Source organism: Ooceraea biroi, chromosome 10 (genome assembly GCF_003672135.1).
Source record: "Ooceraea biroi isolate clonal line C1 chromosome 10, Obir_v5.4, whole genome shotgun sequence".
Classification (NCBI taxonomy): Eukaryota; Metazoa; Arthropoda; class Insecta; order Hymenoptera; family Formicidae; genus Ooceraea; species Ooceraea biroi.
In genome coordinates, this window is record NC_039515.1 from 13,393,551 (window position 1) to 13,410,667 (window position 17,117).

Genomic DNA, 17,117 nt, shown 5'->3' on the forward strand with positions numbered 1-17,117 from the left:
TGGAGAACATCGAACGAGCAAGGGGAAGAGAGAGAGAGAAGGGGTGCAGCATGCCGAGAATATTAATGCGGCATCTCTCATTGTCTCCGAAGACTCGCGCGCTTCCCCGACACTCGCTGCTGTTATTCATCCGTCTCCGAGACATGGCACGAAGTCGCTTTGGTATCTTGCGACTACCGTCTTTCCAGCGATGGAATGGCTGCTTGAGAACACACCGATTTAGCGCGAAGTAAGGATTCGCATCGAGGCCGTAGTTGAAATAGTAACTGAAGATTGAGCACATTTCTGAGTTCCGCTGGCATTATTGTCGGTAGTAAATTCCCCTCCTCTCCTCCATTAACCAATATTCATAATAATTGTCCATCAACTTTTAATTTATCTTCTTAAGAAAGGAAACTGATTAGTCATCAACGACATGAAATCGTAATAAACATTTCTAAAATAAAAAGAGAAATAGTACGTGCGCTAAATACCAATAAGAGCCATTGCTAAAAATCGAATTTTATTGCTGCGTTTGCTAATTTAATGGCTGATACGATGAGACCTATTTGTCTCCCAAGTGGAATTTAACTTTTATCAACTATAAATAAACACGCGCAAGCTAGGAGCTCCTCCTCTCATTAACACTACCTACCGCATCGTTGTAGGGATTGTGGGAGGCTAGACGCGTTAACCGATCGAACAGGTTTCTCCTCTCGCGGCTGAACACGAACTCGAAGCTCGAATCAGACAGGTGTCGTGCTGACGATTGAAAAATGGAGGATGCAGCTAAAGCGAAGATATACGCACGAGACAGACGAAGAAGAAAGAAGACAGAGGAGACTCTCTCAGGAACCCGACGAATCTCTCTGGCCTGTGACTTTCTCGTTTTCTCCTTCTTTCCGACGACGGAGATCGAGCCGCATGGAGTACGTATGTCCTTAAACACTAATGAACGCCCTTTAAAATCATAGTAGTCCCCCCGAGAATGCATCGGTCCATACCCGCCGTACACATACTCTGTCGACGTGCACTCGTATCCCAGGGCACTCGTCGCGTTAACAATTTCCAACCTGTACCATTTTAACCCTCTTGAATTTCCTCGAGTCGTACAAACTAGAGAAAGCGCTCGCTTTTCATTGTGTTTGTCAAAAATATCTATAAAACATATAATGTTGCTTTTAGCAAACAATGTAGCATAAATTGCGATAATAATTACTTACATGATGCAACTTGCGTGATTGATTGGCGTAGTGTCTGTGGAAAGAAATCGTGCAAAAACTTTCCTGAAGATAAAATTAAAATAGAGGTGCTTTGCATTCAAATTATTTTATTACACTTCAAAAGAGTAGTATTTTCCGAGACAACGGATTCTCTCTTAATGATGCTTGCGTAAAGCAGCGAAAGACGAAGACACGTAAATTAGCAAATTGCATTATTCTTGAATGTTCTCGAGCGTAATAAACATTGCAGTGCGCTCTCTAATGAAAATCTCGAAGTCGTTACTGCGCGGATCTCATTATCGCGCTTATTTTCTGTTGCCGCGTTCGTACTAACGGATTGGCGACTCTTCAACAATGATATCCAGAGCGACGAATCCCAAATTAGATAGCATCTTCTATCAGCGAAAACATCAACTGCGCACAGAAACGAACTAAACAATCACAAAACATGTTGATCTGCTTTTGAAATGAAACTTTGGCGAAGCGAACGCTAGCGCAGAATCACAAATGGATCCGCGTCAGCGATATTACTAAACCGATAACGTTATCAATCTCACAGTCACTATATGTTGCAGGTAATATGCAGTATTGTTGCTTCTTGCTTGTTTAGCTCGCTATTTTCTGGCAAACACATCAACAGCATTGTCCGCATGGCAGGCAAAAAACTGTTAGGATACTTTTCTCTTTGCGTAATGTACCGAGAATCCGCAATCGCGAACCAGCAAACATGTTTTCGCATATCAAGACATTGTATACTATCGTGATATTCGCATTGTTTCAACTCTTGCGTAAAATGTTCCAACCAAATTTTAGTCACTAGGTTTGTCGTCCGACCAATGTTCAGGATAGGCCGACGAATGCAAAGGACCAGCATGTTGAACATGGGCCGTCAGGCTCAGGAAACTAGGTGAGAGGACTTTTGGGATTAAGCCATTTTTCCGGTACGTGACTTCGTGGGTGGATCGAGGAAGACGCCATGGGAAAGCTCGTTTTCGCGAGACGCCCGACATATTTCTTCAGGAACGTCGTCGCGTTATTACCGTGATACGATATATTTTAAAGAGAAAATTGCTTTTATCTTTACGGCCAGATGCTTGCACTTCCATGAAGACATAAAGACTAATCGATATAAACGATTTTAGATAAATCGTTAATTCACATTCGCGTAAATCAGCGCTAAATCTGACTGCCGTTTGTCATCGAGTATTCTCTTGACTTTCGCCGTCGTCAAGCGATTGAAACGTCAAATTGCGCTAGTGGATTCGTTAACTCTTCGGCTTTACGAGACGTTCTCGATCTGAATTCTCGTCACGTCGTCGACGGTTAATAAAAAGAATTCTCCTAAGTGACTGCGGATCTAATAAAAGGAATCCCTTCGAACTGTCCGGTCACTGCCAAAGTTCTCACGTTTCCGCTAGATTACACGATCTCCGGCAAGAGATAACATAACGTTCCTCTGCGTCGCTAAGTTAACGGTCGATTCACATCCTCATTTTCTCTCCCTTTCTCCATTTATTTATTTCTTTAACTATACGACTACGAGAAAAACCATTGGAAGCATAATTGGTAACAATGGCCCGAACGAACTAATCCCTCTGTCATTGTAACCAGAAGAAAAAAAACAAAGACACAACACGATACTCGTTATACGTAGGAAATAAAAGTAAATGGCCGTCCCACCTGTCTCTCGCAGATTTAAGCACTCTAATTATCCTGGGATACCTTTTACTGGGATCTCTACAAATCACGAAGAAAGATTTTTCTCCGTTTTTCTCTGCATTTTATAAAGGTATTTCTTTGGATTATTAACGTTTCTAGCTCCTGATTTAATTTCTCATTACACGATTCGAATAAAATCTTACTATATCGTATCATCTTACAATTGCGTACTTTTTTAAAGATAATTCAAGATCACTTCTGCAATAAAGATTAGTTTGAATCTAAACAGAAAGCGAATTTAAATTAAGCAAGGTACAGAAATCATTGAGAGGAATAAAATACAGATGAGATTTTCACACCTCTTGGATTCTTCCTTTGTTTGCTGAAGCAGCTCTCCTCTGCTGCACTCTTGCGATAAAGCACGCGTTCGAAGAGAGGAAGGGATTTGCAAAGAGCACTCAGGCTCCGGCTCTTCTTCTGATCCACTTAAGATTTTCTGCTATCGAACTTCATCGCGGAACATCGAGCCTATTGTCTCGCGATACACGACAGATATTGAGGTAGCTTGTTAATAAGCTGCGCTATAAGAATGACTATAAGATTAAGTTACTTTCTTTTTTAATAATTTGGACAACAGAAATAAACCTAATCCTGCAATATTACAGAACTGCAAATTTGATCCCTAAACATGTCCTCCTTGAAAATGATCTACCAAATATCAAGAAGACAAGACAAATTCTTGTATTGAGCTGCGTCGTATAACAGACAGAATAAAATATTAATCATCCAGCGTCACGACAGAAGAAAGACTCAATAAAACGTCTCCCTTAAAAGTTTCGCGAAACAAACTCTTTTTTCACATAAAACTCACCCGCCTACCTAAAGACGCTCTTACTTATATCACTGCAATTCAGCGAAGAGAAGCAATCTTTCTCGTTCCAGCACTCCCTCACCTCGAGAGACGTTCCGCGGCCGGATTTCTTTCCGGCGTCGCAGACGGGCTTCACCCCATCCCCGTACGTAATTGCATTTCCACGAAATCAGCGGCGCCACGGGGCTCGCGTTATTATCGCGGAGGATTTCCACGGGCCGAGCCTGTAATCGAAACGAGAACAACGTCTTCCCCCTCCCCCTCCCCCTCCCCCTCCCCGCGTATCTGAACCCCACCTAAATCAAGGCAATCCTCGAAAGAAAGCCGGTACAGCCGAGTCGACGCGAGCGGAACGCCCGTCCCCGACGAGATATTAGCCCTTGACGGCTGAGACTCAATTTCCGGATTGCTCGATAAAGCAGATAACCTGTTCTTACCTCGCGGCGAATCGCCTTGACGGTCCAATGTCTGCTTGCTCTTCCATGATATTCTGATACCATGAACGGGGATGCTAACGATTTAGCGATATTACGCGCATTTGAGATTAACAAAAATTTCATTGGCCCAAGCCCTTCTCTCTCCTCGCGATTCCACGAAGTCACGATCTTAAATATTGCAGCGAGTGCTCAAAATTCCTTGAGTAAAATCAGTTCACTGAGCAGCAAAACCTAAACAAGACGAGGAATAAATTTGCGCTTTTGCCTCTGGAGCTCTATTGCCCAAAAAGGACTTTATTTTGCTTGATAAATTCAGTAATACGCTACATCATATGCAAACATGCGCGTCTCTATAGGGAGATCTGTGTTAGTCATCTCGTTAGTTGGCTATTTTCTACAAGAACCATATAATTTTTGCGAGGCGACGTGTCAGGAGCGAGGACACGAGACGAAAGTTATGACTGTAGACAGAACGCCGGAACGTCGCAACGCGACGTTTCAGTAAGAACTCCGGAACGCTTCTCGGGGTTACCGCGGGTCACGTCGCAGTCTTAGTCGTCCGCTTTCGGTCACCATTTGTCACAGTGACGTTTGCAAGCACGCCCAAGCTCGCGGCTGGCATCTGATGTTGCGCTACGTGCAAAGTAATCACGTGAAAAGACGTAAAACGCATCCGTCAAGCTTGGAAGGACTTCTGCGCGAAATCCTCGGCTAGACTCACACATGACATGGTGCTATCTCGTGCATCCGGATCATTATCCTCCGTGCTCGTCAGGGTAAAAATGTCCTATGTGATACCTTTTGATTCCCTTCCCTACACACATGATGAATTGATCTCTGAAATAATAAACTTGACAACCGAGTCCTGATTTTTGTAACATGGCGAATTGTATATAATGTAATTTTAGAAACGAAATTTGTTTTAATTAAATTGAGTAAATCAAATATTTATATATCAGATTCTCTTGCTGCATGTATAATAAAACAATGAATATATAGAAGTGATGTACGTATTTATGTGTATTTTAAGAGTAGTTAATTGACGCGAAATCGATATTGCTATCGCGAAAGCTTCTAAATACTAAAACTCTTAAAGGTAAAGCTCTTCGTGAACTAATTTCAAGTATCTACTGTGATTACTCTTAGGTTGATTCCTTCGGCAGGTTGGAAATCTTGCGATCGAGTTTTCGGCATTTACAATATACTTGACTGTGTGCGTAACGTATTTCGAAATAAGAGATCGATATATCGATAGATTAGAGCAATCACGTTCTGCAGTATAAAAGGTACGAAATTTTATCTTGCTTGAGAGCTTAATTTTCCTCTCGACAAAGGGAAATCGGGCAGATCGTGATGGAGTACTTTAATTTTACGATGCAAAGAGACATAAGGAAGCACAGTTTCTTCATTTTACGAAGCAAGCGCGCGGATGTACGAGATGACGCTCAAAATTGAGCAATCAAGAAAGACGCTGACCAGGCACAGATGTGTCAAATACTCTAGTTTTCGGATCGCGCGCCGACAGAAGCGTATCTTACCGAATAGTGCCGAAAACCCGATCCGCTGGTAGAGGAACGTATTTTGACAGGGGAGATAACCGGTGTACGTGCGGGAATGTTCCAAGTATCTTCGGCGAAGGCACCGACAGCCTCGACCATGCGTCAGTTAGTTCATGATTCAAGACGACACTTAGCCCGGTCCTTATAGGCCCTGAATCGGCGGCCATTAGCCTCGTACTCTCGGATAGGCATCTTGTAATTTCTTGTATTCTCGAAACTGAAGCCGAACCCGCGATACAAACAACGTAAATTCTTTAGTCCGCGTATGTGAACACAATGTTTCGAGCTCGACGCGCGATGATGAAAAGCGTCGCGAGAGTTACCTAGCTCGAAAATGTGTACTGTATCCATGTTCGATGGCGTTCAATTGCCAGTCAATATCCCAAGGCTGACCGCCGCTTCCAAACTGCCCGGAGCACTCGCCTACTCTTGCGACGAAAATAAATTTACCGCTGGCACTGAGTGCCAGACACAATCGTTTACTCATATCTCAAAAGCAAATTTTATTACCCAATTATATTCGCTGCTTCGACTAGCTCCGCTTAGATTACGGCAAATGCCAATCAAATTTATCGCAAAATCTAAAATTTATATGTTAATGTCTTAACATACGATGGTGAATGTCGACCAATCCCTCACGTTGAAATAATACTAAGACGATATTTTGTTAGAACTCGAATTTCTCGAAATACTTAAAGCTTCAATTTCGAAAAGTGACTGTCTCTTTTAAGCATTCTCTCTAATCAGATATCTCTCATTCTAATCTTCGCAATTCTATTATACATAAAACATTTTATATAATTCATAAAAACGTATCATATATCCATTATTGAGTTCTATACTGATCAGTATGACTGCAAAATTAAAGCCAAATGAATGTGAATCTCCGGATATCGTCTTATTCCTTGCAACCAAGATTGCTGTTTGAGAGCTTGATTGCTGCTCCCACATGGTACGTTGCGATAATTCATACGTGAGCGAATCTAATGAACCAAATTATCTCCATGTCAATATGTCGAGCGAATAAAGCTAACAGAATCCGGGAGAATGCGTGGCGGATGAAATGGGATTGTGTAGAATTCATAAATGTGCTCTAAGCCACAGATTGTGGTCCTGTACAACCATAAGGTCTCTCGGAGAGCTTCGAGAGGATACGAAACAGCCAAGAATGAGCAGTCTGCATTCCCGTTGTAGCCACCCTTACGTAGCACTAGGATTACCTGCTACAGAACATGCCGGAACCTCTCAATAACCACGAGAGAGCCTTGTGCCCTATCCGCTAGCAGACCTTTGCTGATTCGGCCACTCTCCTCATCCTTTCTATGCAGTTCATTATCAATCGATCTTTTTTCCTCTTTTCAAGGAAATTTTATCAGATAAATATACGTATTAGCAATGACTTCGTTGCTTTCCATGATTTTCAAGTATATTGTCAAAATCATGATTTCGGATAATAATCTTCAAGGTTCTAACAGTCGCTCATTGTTCACAACAAAGTTATTATTCGGACTAGTTGAAGAGATTTTTCATTGAATTACACAGTGTGCGATTTTCTTTAAGCTTTATTTAACAAAAGAACCAACAATCATCCACCAACTGCTGTAATTCAACGTATAAGAATCAAATGAATAATGGTAAAAACATTAGAATTTTCATTTCGTTAAAGTCCGGTGCCAGGTTCACACCGGTTAAAAACATTCGTAACGGAACATTTACCGAATACCCGGGACCTTATCGCAGTCAATTCAATCAGCGGTTTTTTTCGCTGACAGATCGTCCTGTACTCTCGACCTCGTTTTCCAACTATTCTCTCTCGTACAGCTCCCCGTTGCACGTCTGTTCAATAGTTACGCGCATCCTACGTCATGTCTCTTAACGCCTGCAGCGTCACTCACTCGCTTTCCGGAATATGTCAACCTCAGTGCTATATTTGTGCACCTCGGTCGTGCACGGCTGTTGCTCGATAAACTCGGTCACGAACCCAACCTACGCATCGAACCGACGTTGACCGTTTCTCGAATCCCCGTCGGCAATCCGCTCACCCGCCGCATTGTAAAGCCAATTTTAACGGCGACCAAAGTTAACGCTCCGGGAAACCTTGCGACAGACGTCGACCCGTATTCCCGTGACACATTCAACGCTAAACATAGCCGTTTGGCTGAAACTTTTACTCGGCTACGCTTTAGCGAAATTTAATATCTGCTCCTTTTGCCCCTCGATCGTACGGCGCAAATAAATTCAAAAATTCAATACGGTATTCCGAAATGTGACTGTCTCAAACGCAAGGAAATTTAATGGCAAAACATTTGATCAAGAGTAACCGTAATTGCATTAACGATCTTCTCAGATCTACCAATTATCATAATGCAAAAAAAACTGCAGTGTAAAAACCAGTTATTATCGAGCTTCATGTAATTACCGAAGCTCATGAAAGAGCAGAGAATCGCGGAAAAAGGTTTAAATTGACTGGACTGTTGCTTCGTTAACTCGTGCGGGAAATGAAATCGATTCGAAGCGGTAGCTCATAAAGTGTCATTACGAACAGACACTTGACCGCGGCTTATCGAGCTCCGGAAGTCTCAGGAAAATCTGCCCCTTGAACTACGGACCAGTTGGTAGTCTTCGATGCTTCCAGATTCGATAACCAGCGATCGAAACGTTCCAACTGCATCTCACTTCGTTTGCAAAAATAATCTCCGACGTTTTGTATCATTCTAAATACGTTGATGAAAGAGATTGACGTGCATTTGGCCAGTTTTTTCGATCGCAAAATTTCCTAGCAAAAATGTACGAGCAAAAATGTTTGATGTGTGCAACGATATACTACTGAAAGTAAGAAGAATTGCTCTTTCGGATTAAGTGCAACTCGGCGTGCCGCAATCCAGACTTGGGACCTGCTCCTCTTTCATAGTTGTTTTTCTCTCCGCCCGGCTCCGGTCGGCACGCCGGTGATTTGACACTGGAATGGAATGCAAATTTAAACGCGTTTCTGTAATTCCGACGCCCAAAGATAGGCAGGTGTAATGGAGAGATCGCTGTTTCTCAGTCGAACAAACTTTCGCGTACGCCACGGAAATTATTCGACACACAGCGCACCGTTCAGAACTACCTTGCGATTTATTAACTGCGTTAAGCGAGGGTGCATGGAAACGGGAAGTCAATAACTACGAGCCGATGTTGCGAGAGTTGCTTCGAACAAGAATGTACGGTGAATTTAATACGGCGAATACGCACAAATTTTAAAATATCGCTTGAATTTACATAGCGTCGATGTTATTAATGAATTAAGAGCTAATTAAATGTTCACGGAAATTCCTCGTCGCTATATTAATAATAGACCTGTAGCTGACAACATTATAAGATTAACCGGGAAATCATAAACAAGTAAGAAAAGAGTGCGAAAGTTGGACTAGAAGTGATCAGGAGAGGAAATAGAATGTCAAGCATTTTCAGTAAGTTGTGAGTAGAGATGAAAATGATCCAAGCTGATGATAATTTACTCGGTAAATTACTGTATATTATCGGTAATTTTGGAAAACCGGTAAAATGGTAATTTTGAAAAACAATAATGAAATATTGATATAAAAGTCAAAAGTAGCATTTTGCCTTTAAGATGAATTTAAAAAATATTTTATTTAACTCATATTTGCATCGTTATAATATTTCAAACATTTTGGACAAGTGGCTTTCTTCTCGAGAACAAAATGTCTCCAAACGTCAACTCTCTTCTCGTCCCATCTAAAAATAAAATATATCACGGATTTGCAGATTATGTTTGTCAGCTGTTCGGCTTTGTTTCACTTCAGTTCAAATAATTTATTCAGAACGAGAAATCATATTAAATATGTACTATGTAGAAATTTAAAAGAATATGAAATTTCAACCTTACGTATCTTATAAGTGGTTTATATTATATATCAGGATACAGCAGATCGGCAAAGCTTCAGATTTAATAAATCGAAACTTTAATACTCTCGATTACTCTCGATACTCTCGGAGGATTGTAAATATTTTCCTTTTTTTCATCTCAAAAATACTTCAGAGATTATCAAATGTACATTTCATGAAAATATAAATAGAATATTTTTTTAACTTATGTATTATGCAGTGTGGAAAACATGAAGAGAGCCTATTTGACAAATAGCATTTGTGCATAAAACTATAAAAAAAACGAATTGTACCAAAATCACCAATAAATTACCATTTTACCGTAATTATCACTTTGAATCTGACCGTAATTTTACATTTCTAGTTGTGAGTTTTTCTTGTCTTTATGTGTCCCTCCGGAATGCTTGTAGCTGGAGTATTAATATTCCAGTCAAGGACGCGTGCCATCGAGCCATTACGAACGCTGATGCAGTTCCAAGTTCCGGTGCCATCTTCGAAATATTCGATGTCCCTTCGGAACGCTGTGTCGCGCTATAACGGACGTGCTTGTTCTATCTAATACGTAAATCTCATGGTATAATAATCTCTCACAAAATTTCTTATAACGCTTCTAACGCTTTCACAGATTATTTAAGAGTTGAAATTATTATATCGAATCAACTCGTACACACTTTGCGTCTATTGTACTGATTGTACACTTGAAATAATAATCCGAGGTTTTTATGCAAGTTTAATTAATTAAAGTTTAATGTATTTAAGAGTGCATTTTGCGTGCACAATTACGAAATTTATAATATCGCGTGTATTCTAAGAAAACGAGAATGCTACGAGTAAAGCTCGCTATGCGTGAGATGAATTAACGCGAAGTAATCATAATTGTGCGATTCAAACTCATAAATGTACGCGCATGCACCAATTTACTCGATATATTGTCTCTTCCCTATATGTTGCTAGCACCTGTCTAAACCTGATTAAACCGACTATTACCATATACAGCAAAGTATTTCAATGTCTACAAATTCATTGCCTTCAGTATAATAGTTCATTTGAATATTTTTGATGAGAATTAAACATTTAATTTTTATCCATTCCTATGTATTCCCAACAAGATATTCGATTATCTCTAAGACATATATTTAAGGAGAAGCTGGAGTCGTCTGTATTGCCGACGAAGTGAGCGATTTTTTTAAATAGATTTTTTCATTGGTTACACAGAATGAAAAATCCTTTTGCACGATATCAAAGAACTAATCTTGTTTTACTCTTGGGACATGATGTTACGCAAAAATATATTCAATTATATACAAAATTGTAGCGCACAGAAATCTTTTTATTTACACTTCTAAAAGCATCCTCGAATTCCTCCATCGTGTCCTCACACCGCTAGACAGCGATTTTGTGCATACAAAGTCCATAACTTTCATATTAGGCAAGTTAATCTAATGAGGTTAGGTCACAAGCCGATAACAAACCTGCAGTTTTTGAACTTTTTCCATTTTGAATATAAAGTTCTGTCTCGCGGACTTTCTTACTACGTATACTTTATTTGTGGAAAAGGATCTTTTATTCTGTACAATCAATGACAAGAATTCTGTGTGCTACAATCCTCAATTTTGTCGGTAATACAGACGACTCCAGCTTCCCCTTAAGTCTTTTAGAGAAAAAAGAACACTGTTCGCTAGATTAACAATGGCAATTTCCTAAAAGAAGACTTTGATACATGCTGCGTATATAAGCAAAATGAAAGCAATAAAAAGTTCTATTCGTGCGATTAAGATGCCAATATTCTCAACGAATATTGAAGAATCTTCTTATAACTTGATGCCATCTCTCCGTTATCCAGCATCCCTCTGGAACCAGTCGCTATGACGAATGGATTCGCTTCGTCTGGCAAGTGAGCATGATCTGAAATGGGCACCTCTCCGGAAAAAAGTCGATCGGGACCAGCGGTCGGTAAGGTTTCCTAGTAAAGAACGCAGACGCATAACAGCAACACGCTCCTTCGATACGTTGCAGCTGAGAGCAAGCTATCAGAGAAACAGGAGTCTACTGGGAATCGCACGTGGCTGCCGGGAACAGCGCCAATATCGATTTCACTCGCTCAAACCAGTCTGATGCGACCTCAACAGTCGGCCGAGAGAGTTCAGTTAGAGAGCGAAAGTGCCTCATGAAACTTCTTCCGGCTTCTCAAGGAATGAATTGGGTCGGTATGTCGAGTTAGAAACGTACCTTCGGCTTAGAAGCAATTGCGCATCTTCTGTTCGGGAGGGAGCTTTCTTATAAGTATAATTCAAGTTTTAACCCAAATCTTGTGTCGAAATACGCACTGCTCATGTCTGACGGAAACCTTATGAAGTTATGAGATACTTCCTACATGGAACTTTATCAAATTCCATTTGATAGACACATTCCAGAAGATCACCCCGCCGCTGAAATAGCTCAATAGCCGAAAATTGTAAATATGCGTGAAAGGAAGCAATCTTCTAATTATCCAAGCTTGCGCTTGTGCAGCCACGTTGAAACTGGTAAGCATGGAAAACGGAGAGATACGATACAGTTACGACGTAGTTCATCGGGGATTTGTTATCGGAGTCTCGCTTTCGATTCTGTATCGTTCGGTATCGTTCACAGGCAGTTCCTTGCCCCGAATCGCGGCCGAATAAAATACGAGACGTGTATTGCATGGCGCACATCAATCAACCATTAATAACGCCGGGCGAATAAATCGACCAAACGAGCAACGGCATTTACGATTACCGATCATTTGATATAATGCAATATCCGTTAACGCGTACGGGATCGCCGTTACACTCCCCGGGACGGTCCTGCCGATGGTTATTAAATACGACGGATTAAACGTAGTTTGTATCGACGCGCCGTTTTCAACGTTTTATCACGCGTTTGCGCGGATAAATCGCCATCGATCAGCCATCACGGCGTGTCACTAATCGGCGTCCCTTTCAGGCAAGTGCACGAATATCAGAACGGATACGACTGCGCGCTGACCGGAAAATAAATGAATGACATCGCCATAAGCGCCCGCCGGGTATTTTGCCTCCGAGCATATTCCCCGGTTGATGGATAATCATACGCGCGCCGAATGAACTACGGGTTTGGCCAGTTAGTTCCGTGGTAATCGCGCGGTACGGATTCAGACATTACGTCGCTGACTGCTCTAATTATTGCTCGTAACGTCATTCAACGACAGTTAATCAGGCCGCAAATTCAACGGGCACGATCAGAAACCAAGACAGGGGGAAGTGGTACCGTTAAGAGGCGCGCGAATAGTCATGCGATGATCTTCGATCATTAGAGGAGCCATCGCTGTGTACTGATTTTTGTTTGTTCTTTTATTTCGTGTTCGATACTCATGGATTCATAGCCGGCTATACGTAACGCGATTTGTGAAATACATAAACAGTTGCCTTCTCGGCTGCCAAGCCTCCCACGATGGCATACGTAGGTGTATCGCAATAATCGTTGCTTATCAAGCGAATAGCTGACATGCGGTGGAGGATAGCTCCGTTAACCGGTCACGAATTAAAGAGCAGAAATACCTTCAATGAAAGTAAGCGTGTGCAAGCAGCAACGCTCAATTCACGCATCGTTTACCTATTTGCAATCACAACCTGCGTGGAAGGTTTAGGCGAGCTCGAAAGGTCACGTATAATAAATCGCGTCGAAAATTCATGTACGGATAACCGGATTTATGCATGGGTTGATGGATAATGTTGCATCAATACTCGTTAACGAAATCTTACTTTAATTATGTTAGCACAATGACAGTTGTTCTCATGCATTTTTTTTATTTTGCTGCAGAAATTGAAATCGGCGATTAATAGTACGGAAGTTTTGGGCGTCACAAGTGACGTAAGTGTATAAATATCATAAATCAAATGAGTCTTGCATGTGTGGATAGCGGCGATGGGATAACATGACTCTGAATTTTCATTTTCCTCTCCTCATTGCCCCGCGATTGTTTAATTACTGTTATTGTGGCGTATCGTGTGGCGAGCCAATGGCAAAAATAAATATGAAAATCCCAGCGACACGTGGATGACGACGAGATGGCTAATATGCAAAACGGTGGATTGTCAATACTTGATATTTGCATTTAACAACTGTTACGTGCTTCCGCGTTCGTGAGGTCCTCATTTTCTTCCCTTTCCCCTCATGATTATTTAATATTCATATCATTCGTTCTATACATAAATATATAAATATATTATTGGTAATAACAAAAATGATAGTAAATTTCTCTCTCTCTAATCAAAAAAGAGAATATAACATGCGAGAGAAAAAAAGAAGAAAGAAAGCTACCCAAAAAGAGTGTTAATACAATCTAAATTGTAAAAAAGTTAAATATTAAATCTTAATTAAATGTAAAATATATAATATGACTATACGAATATTCTACATATCAGATATAAACATACTTAGATCCTATAAAGAGATTTATGGTACAATAAACCATCGTTTGACCCAATGTTTGAAAATTCGTTTGAATTGTCTGCATTTTTTGCTACATATTAACATTTACTCTGCCTTTATTCGCAATTGAATACAAATGCATTGAAAATATAAAAAAGAAACAGAAATAATAACGCGAAGGACGTTTGCATTGATATTTCGTTGATGATAAAGACCTGTCGCTGATATTCAGTTCATGTTGAAATAAAAAAAAAGAGGAAAAAGGAGCAAAAAGAAATCTCGCGGTAGACAGGAGGCGTAGGACGTAATAACTCGCGGCGCCCGGTTCGATATTCAAATTCGTCCAGTGTACACGTCGTGCAAAAAAAAACTCTATGCACACTCTTGCATGTATGCACCGGGCGTAATAAAAGGCGTGAACGATGGCCGCGGGAAAAGTCATAATCCACTTTTGTTTGCGGATTTATCGGTCTTCCGTGATGCCTCGTCCGGTGCTTTATCGAGTGCCGGCGCCATAAACGAGCGATAGCGTAACAAAAGGTGGAGGCTTTTGGGACTCTCGATGCTGTCCTCCCTTCCGTCAACTCCTCCCTTGCCGCTGTTCACACAGACACAATGAAAAAAAAGAATACATATACCAAGCACCGGCGATGGCCGTAAATGACTTTCGCATATTTCCGTTTTGTCCGACGGGCAAATATTTAGAGAAACAAAAAAGAATAACACGGGAGAGCGCGGAACAAATTACTTTTTCAATAGCTGCAGGACGACCAAGAACCGAGAGTACAGCGATCTACACTGACGCTTTACGAAGGATTATCAGCCCGTCATAATGAGTTCCTGTGCCAGCATTGAAATCGCTGCTTCCAGGTGGAACCGATTAATCTTCCGATTAATTAAAAACAAAAACTACGGCTACTATCATGGTAACATCAAGGGCTCTTACTTGTATAACAACGAATACTATCCCGCAGTGTAATCCACAATATTTTATTATTTATTGCAATCCGTTTCGCGTAAGAGCGATACTCCTTCATATCAAGATAACTATTAATTCCGTAATGTTGAAATTTAATAACCGGCCCACCGGGACAATCCAAGCTAGCATCGTCGTCCATCTAACCTCCCTCGCCTAACCGCCGTAAATTCCGCGATTCTGCATCTCGTGATCGTGCCTCGTGCTTCTGTATCAGCAGCCCTTTCCATTTTTCAGGTCCGCACGACGCACCGCCGATCCCACGAAATGATTATAAACGACCAGGGATAACGTCCAATAAAACGTCTCCATTCCACGTTCCACACATATAGCCGAGATGCGGCGTGCTCGGTCGGAGTCGATATCGTGGAACACGTGTGTTTATCTATGTCCGCTCTGTACGTGGCCGCGACGTGCATCGCCGCGATATCAACGAAGATATGTCTCTATCAATTCGGCTCTCGCTCATGGAAAATCCCGTAGCCCGATAAAAGAAAGTGACATTCGCGAACAATTCGCCGCTACGTTCCTCCATATCTCGCGATGGAGAGAAATTTTCTGTTATTTTGCGCATACTGAAGCTGGATGATACATGGTATCATTTGAGAATATATTCAGATTCGATCTGCCACCGAATACTTGTATCATTTTTTATTGTTTTTAAATTCAATTTTCCAGATACTTTTTACTTTTATTATTATTACATATTCTCTTAATAGTTCTTAATCGTTTTCGATTCCTCGCGTATTGTTTTTCAAAATATTCTATTTTCCCCATTCAATTTTACGACGTTCTGTAAAATAGAATAAATTGCTATCTTTTTATCCTGACATAACTACAATGTCATAACCACAGTACATGAATAAATTACTTTGCACATGTGTATTGATATGAATCCGTAACAATTGCTTTTAATTATTTTCAAATCTATATGTCGCTTTAATTGCAAACTTTATCTGCTTCGCTTTGCTATCGCAACTGTTCTGCGCTTAAAGCACGAACAATCATATGATGCTGTTTGTTGCTAGTAATCATTAGGAAGTATCGGGCAGCAGGAAGATATGTAACCGCAAAGAAAAGTCGCAAAAAGTGACACACACGAAGACGAATGTGGCTGTAGCGCCGCCGCTGGTCGTCGAATTAGGGATTCTATAATCGGCGGAAGTGCGTTTCGCGAAGCGCGCATGGTCGTGCGCCCGATTTCGTAATTTTTTTAAATCAACGAGACTGCTGTTGGCCCAGCATTACGTGCCCTAAAGTACGTCATTAGGCGAGTCAAAATTTACGAGAATCTTGCAAGAATTGCCAGTTACGCGGCGCGTCGCGTGATCAACGATGATGACCGCATGTATGCGACCAAGGTGTGCGGAGGTATCCTTAACGAGGGAATGTCCGTGAAATCTCTCGAAAGCATAAAGAGAGTGGCGATGCGGCAGGACCGTCGGCGCGGAAGGAGAGAATCAATTGCATGCTGTTGCAATTTTCATCTGTGTAGCGCGATAATCCGGGATACAACGCTATTACTTGATTGTCGGGCGGGAGAATCGGGATAACGGTAAACACCCGGATAAAGGATGAAATTAGAAGGAGCCCGGAATAATGAGGATTCTTAAAACACTGTAATATTCTTGAACGGCTTTTGCTTATGGCCGGTCATAATTTCGGATCCTACGTCCATCGAGTTTCTCGGCCGTGATATTCAATATCGTAATAAAATATAATAAAGTCAGGATGACAATTAGAGACATCGCATATCGGAGGATCTTCTGACTGGAATATTCCTCCGACGATCCTCTGATTCTCCTGTCTCCTTTCTTCTGTCAACTTTCGCATTCCATAGGTACTTTATACCCTGTGTTATCAATATACAAAGTAATACCGATAAAAAGTATTACTTTGGATTTTTAAAAGAAGAACGGCGTTGACTGGCTAGACTCTACTTAAGAATATCTCTTTCATTAAGCATCGCAGAAAAAATAGTTTAGGACTTTTCGACTCAATTTTCCATAAAGAATAATACTATATGTATTATATATTAGTGGACGCGAGATAAGGAACATACCCTGTATATCATAGAGCTTACCTTGCATGTTC

General features: G+C 41.0%; 1 protein-coding gene across 2 annotated transcripts in view; it reads right to left on the reverse strand.

Moving 5' to 3' along the window:
• LOC105286029 (mannosyl-oligosaccharide alpha-1,2-mannosidase IA) overlaps window positions 1–17,117 on the reverse strand; it is a 738,960-nt gene that overhangs the window by 707,822 nt on the left and 14,021 nt on the right. The gene's annotated exons all lie outside the window — the stretch shown is intronic.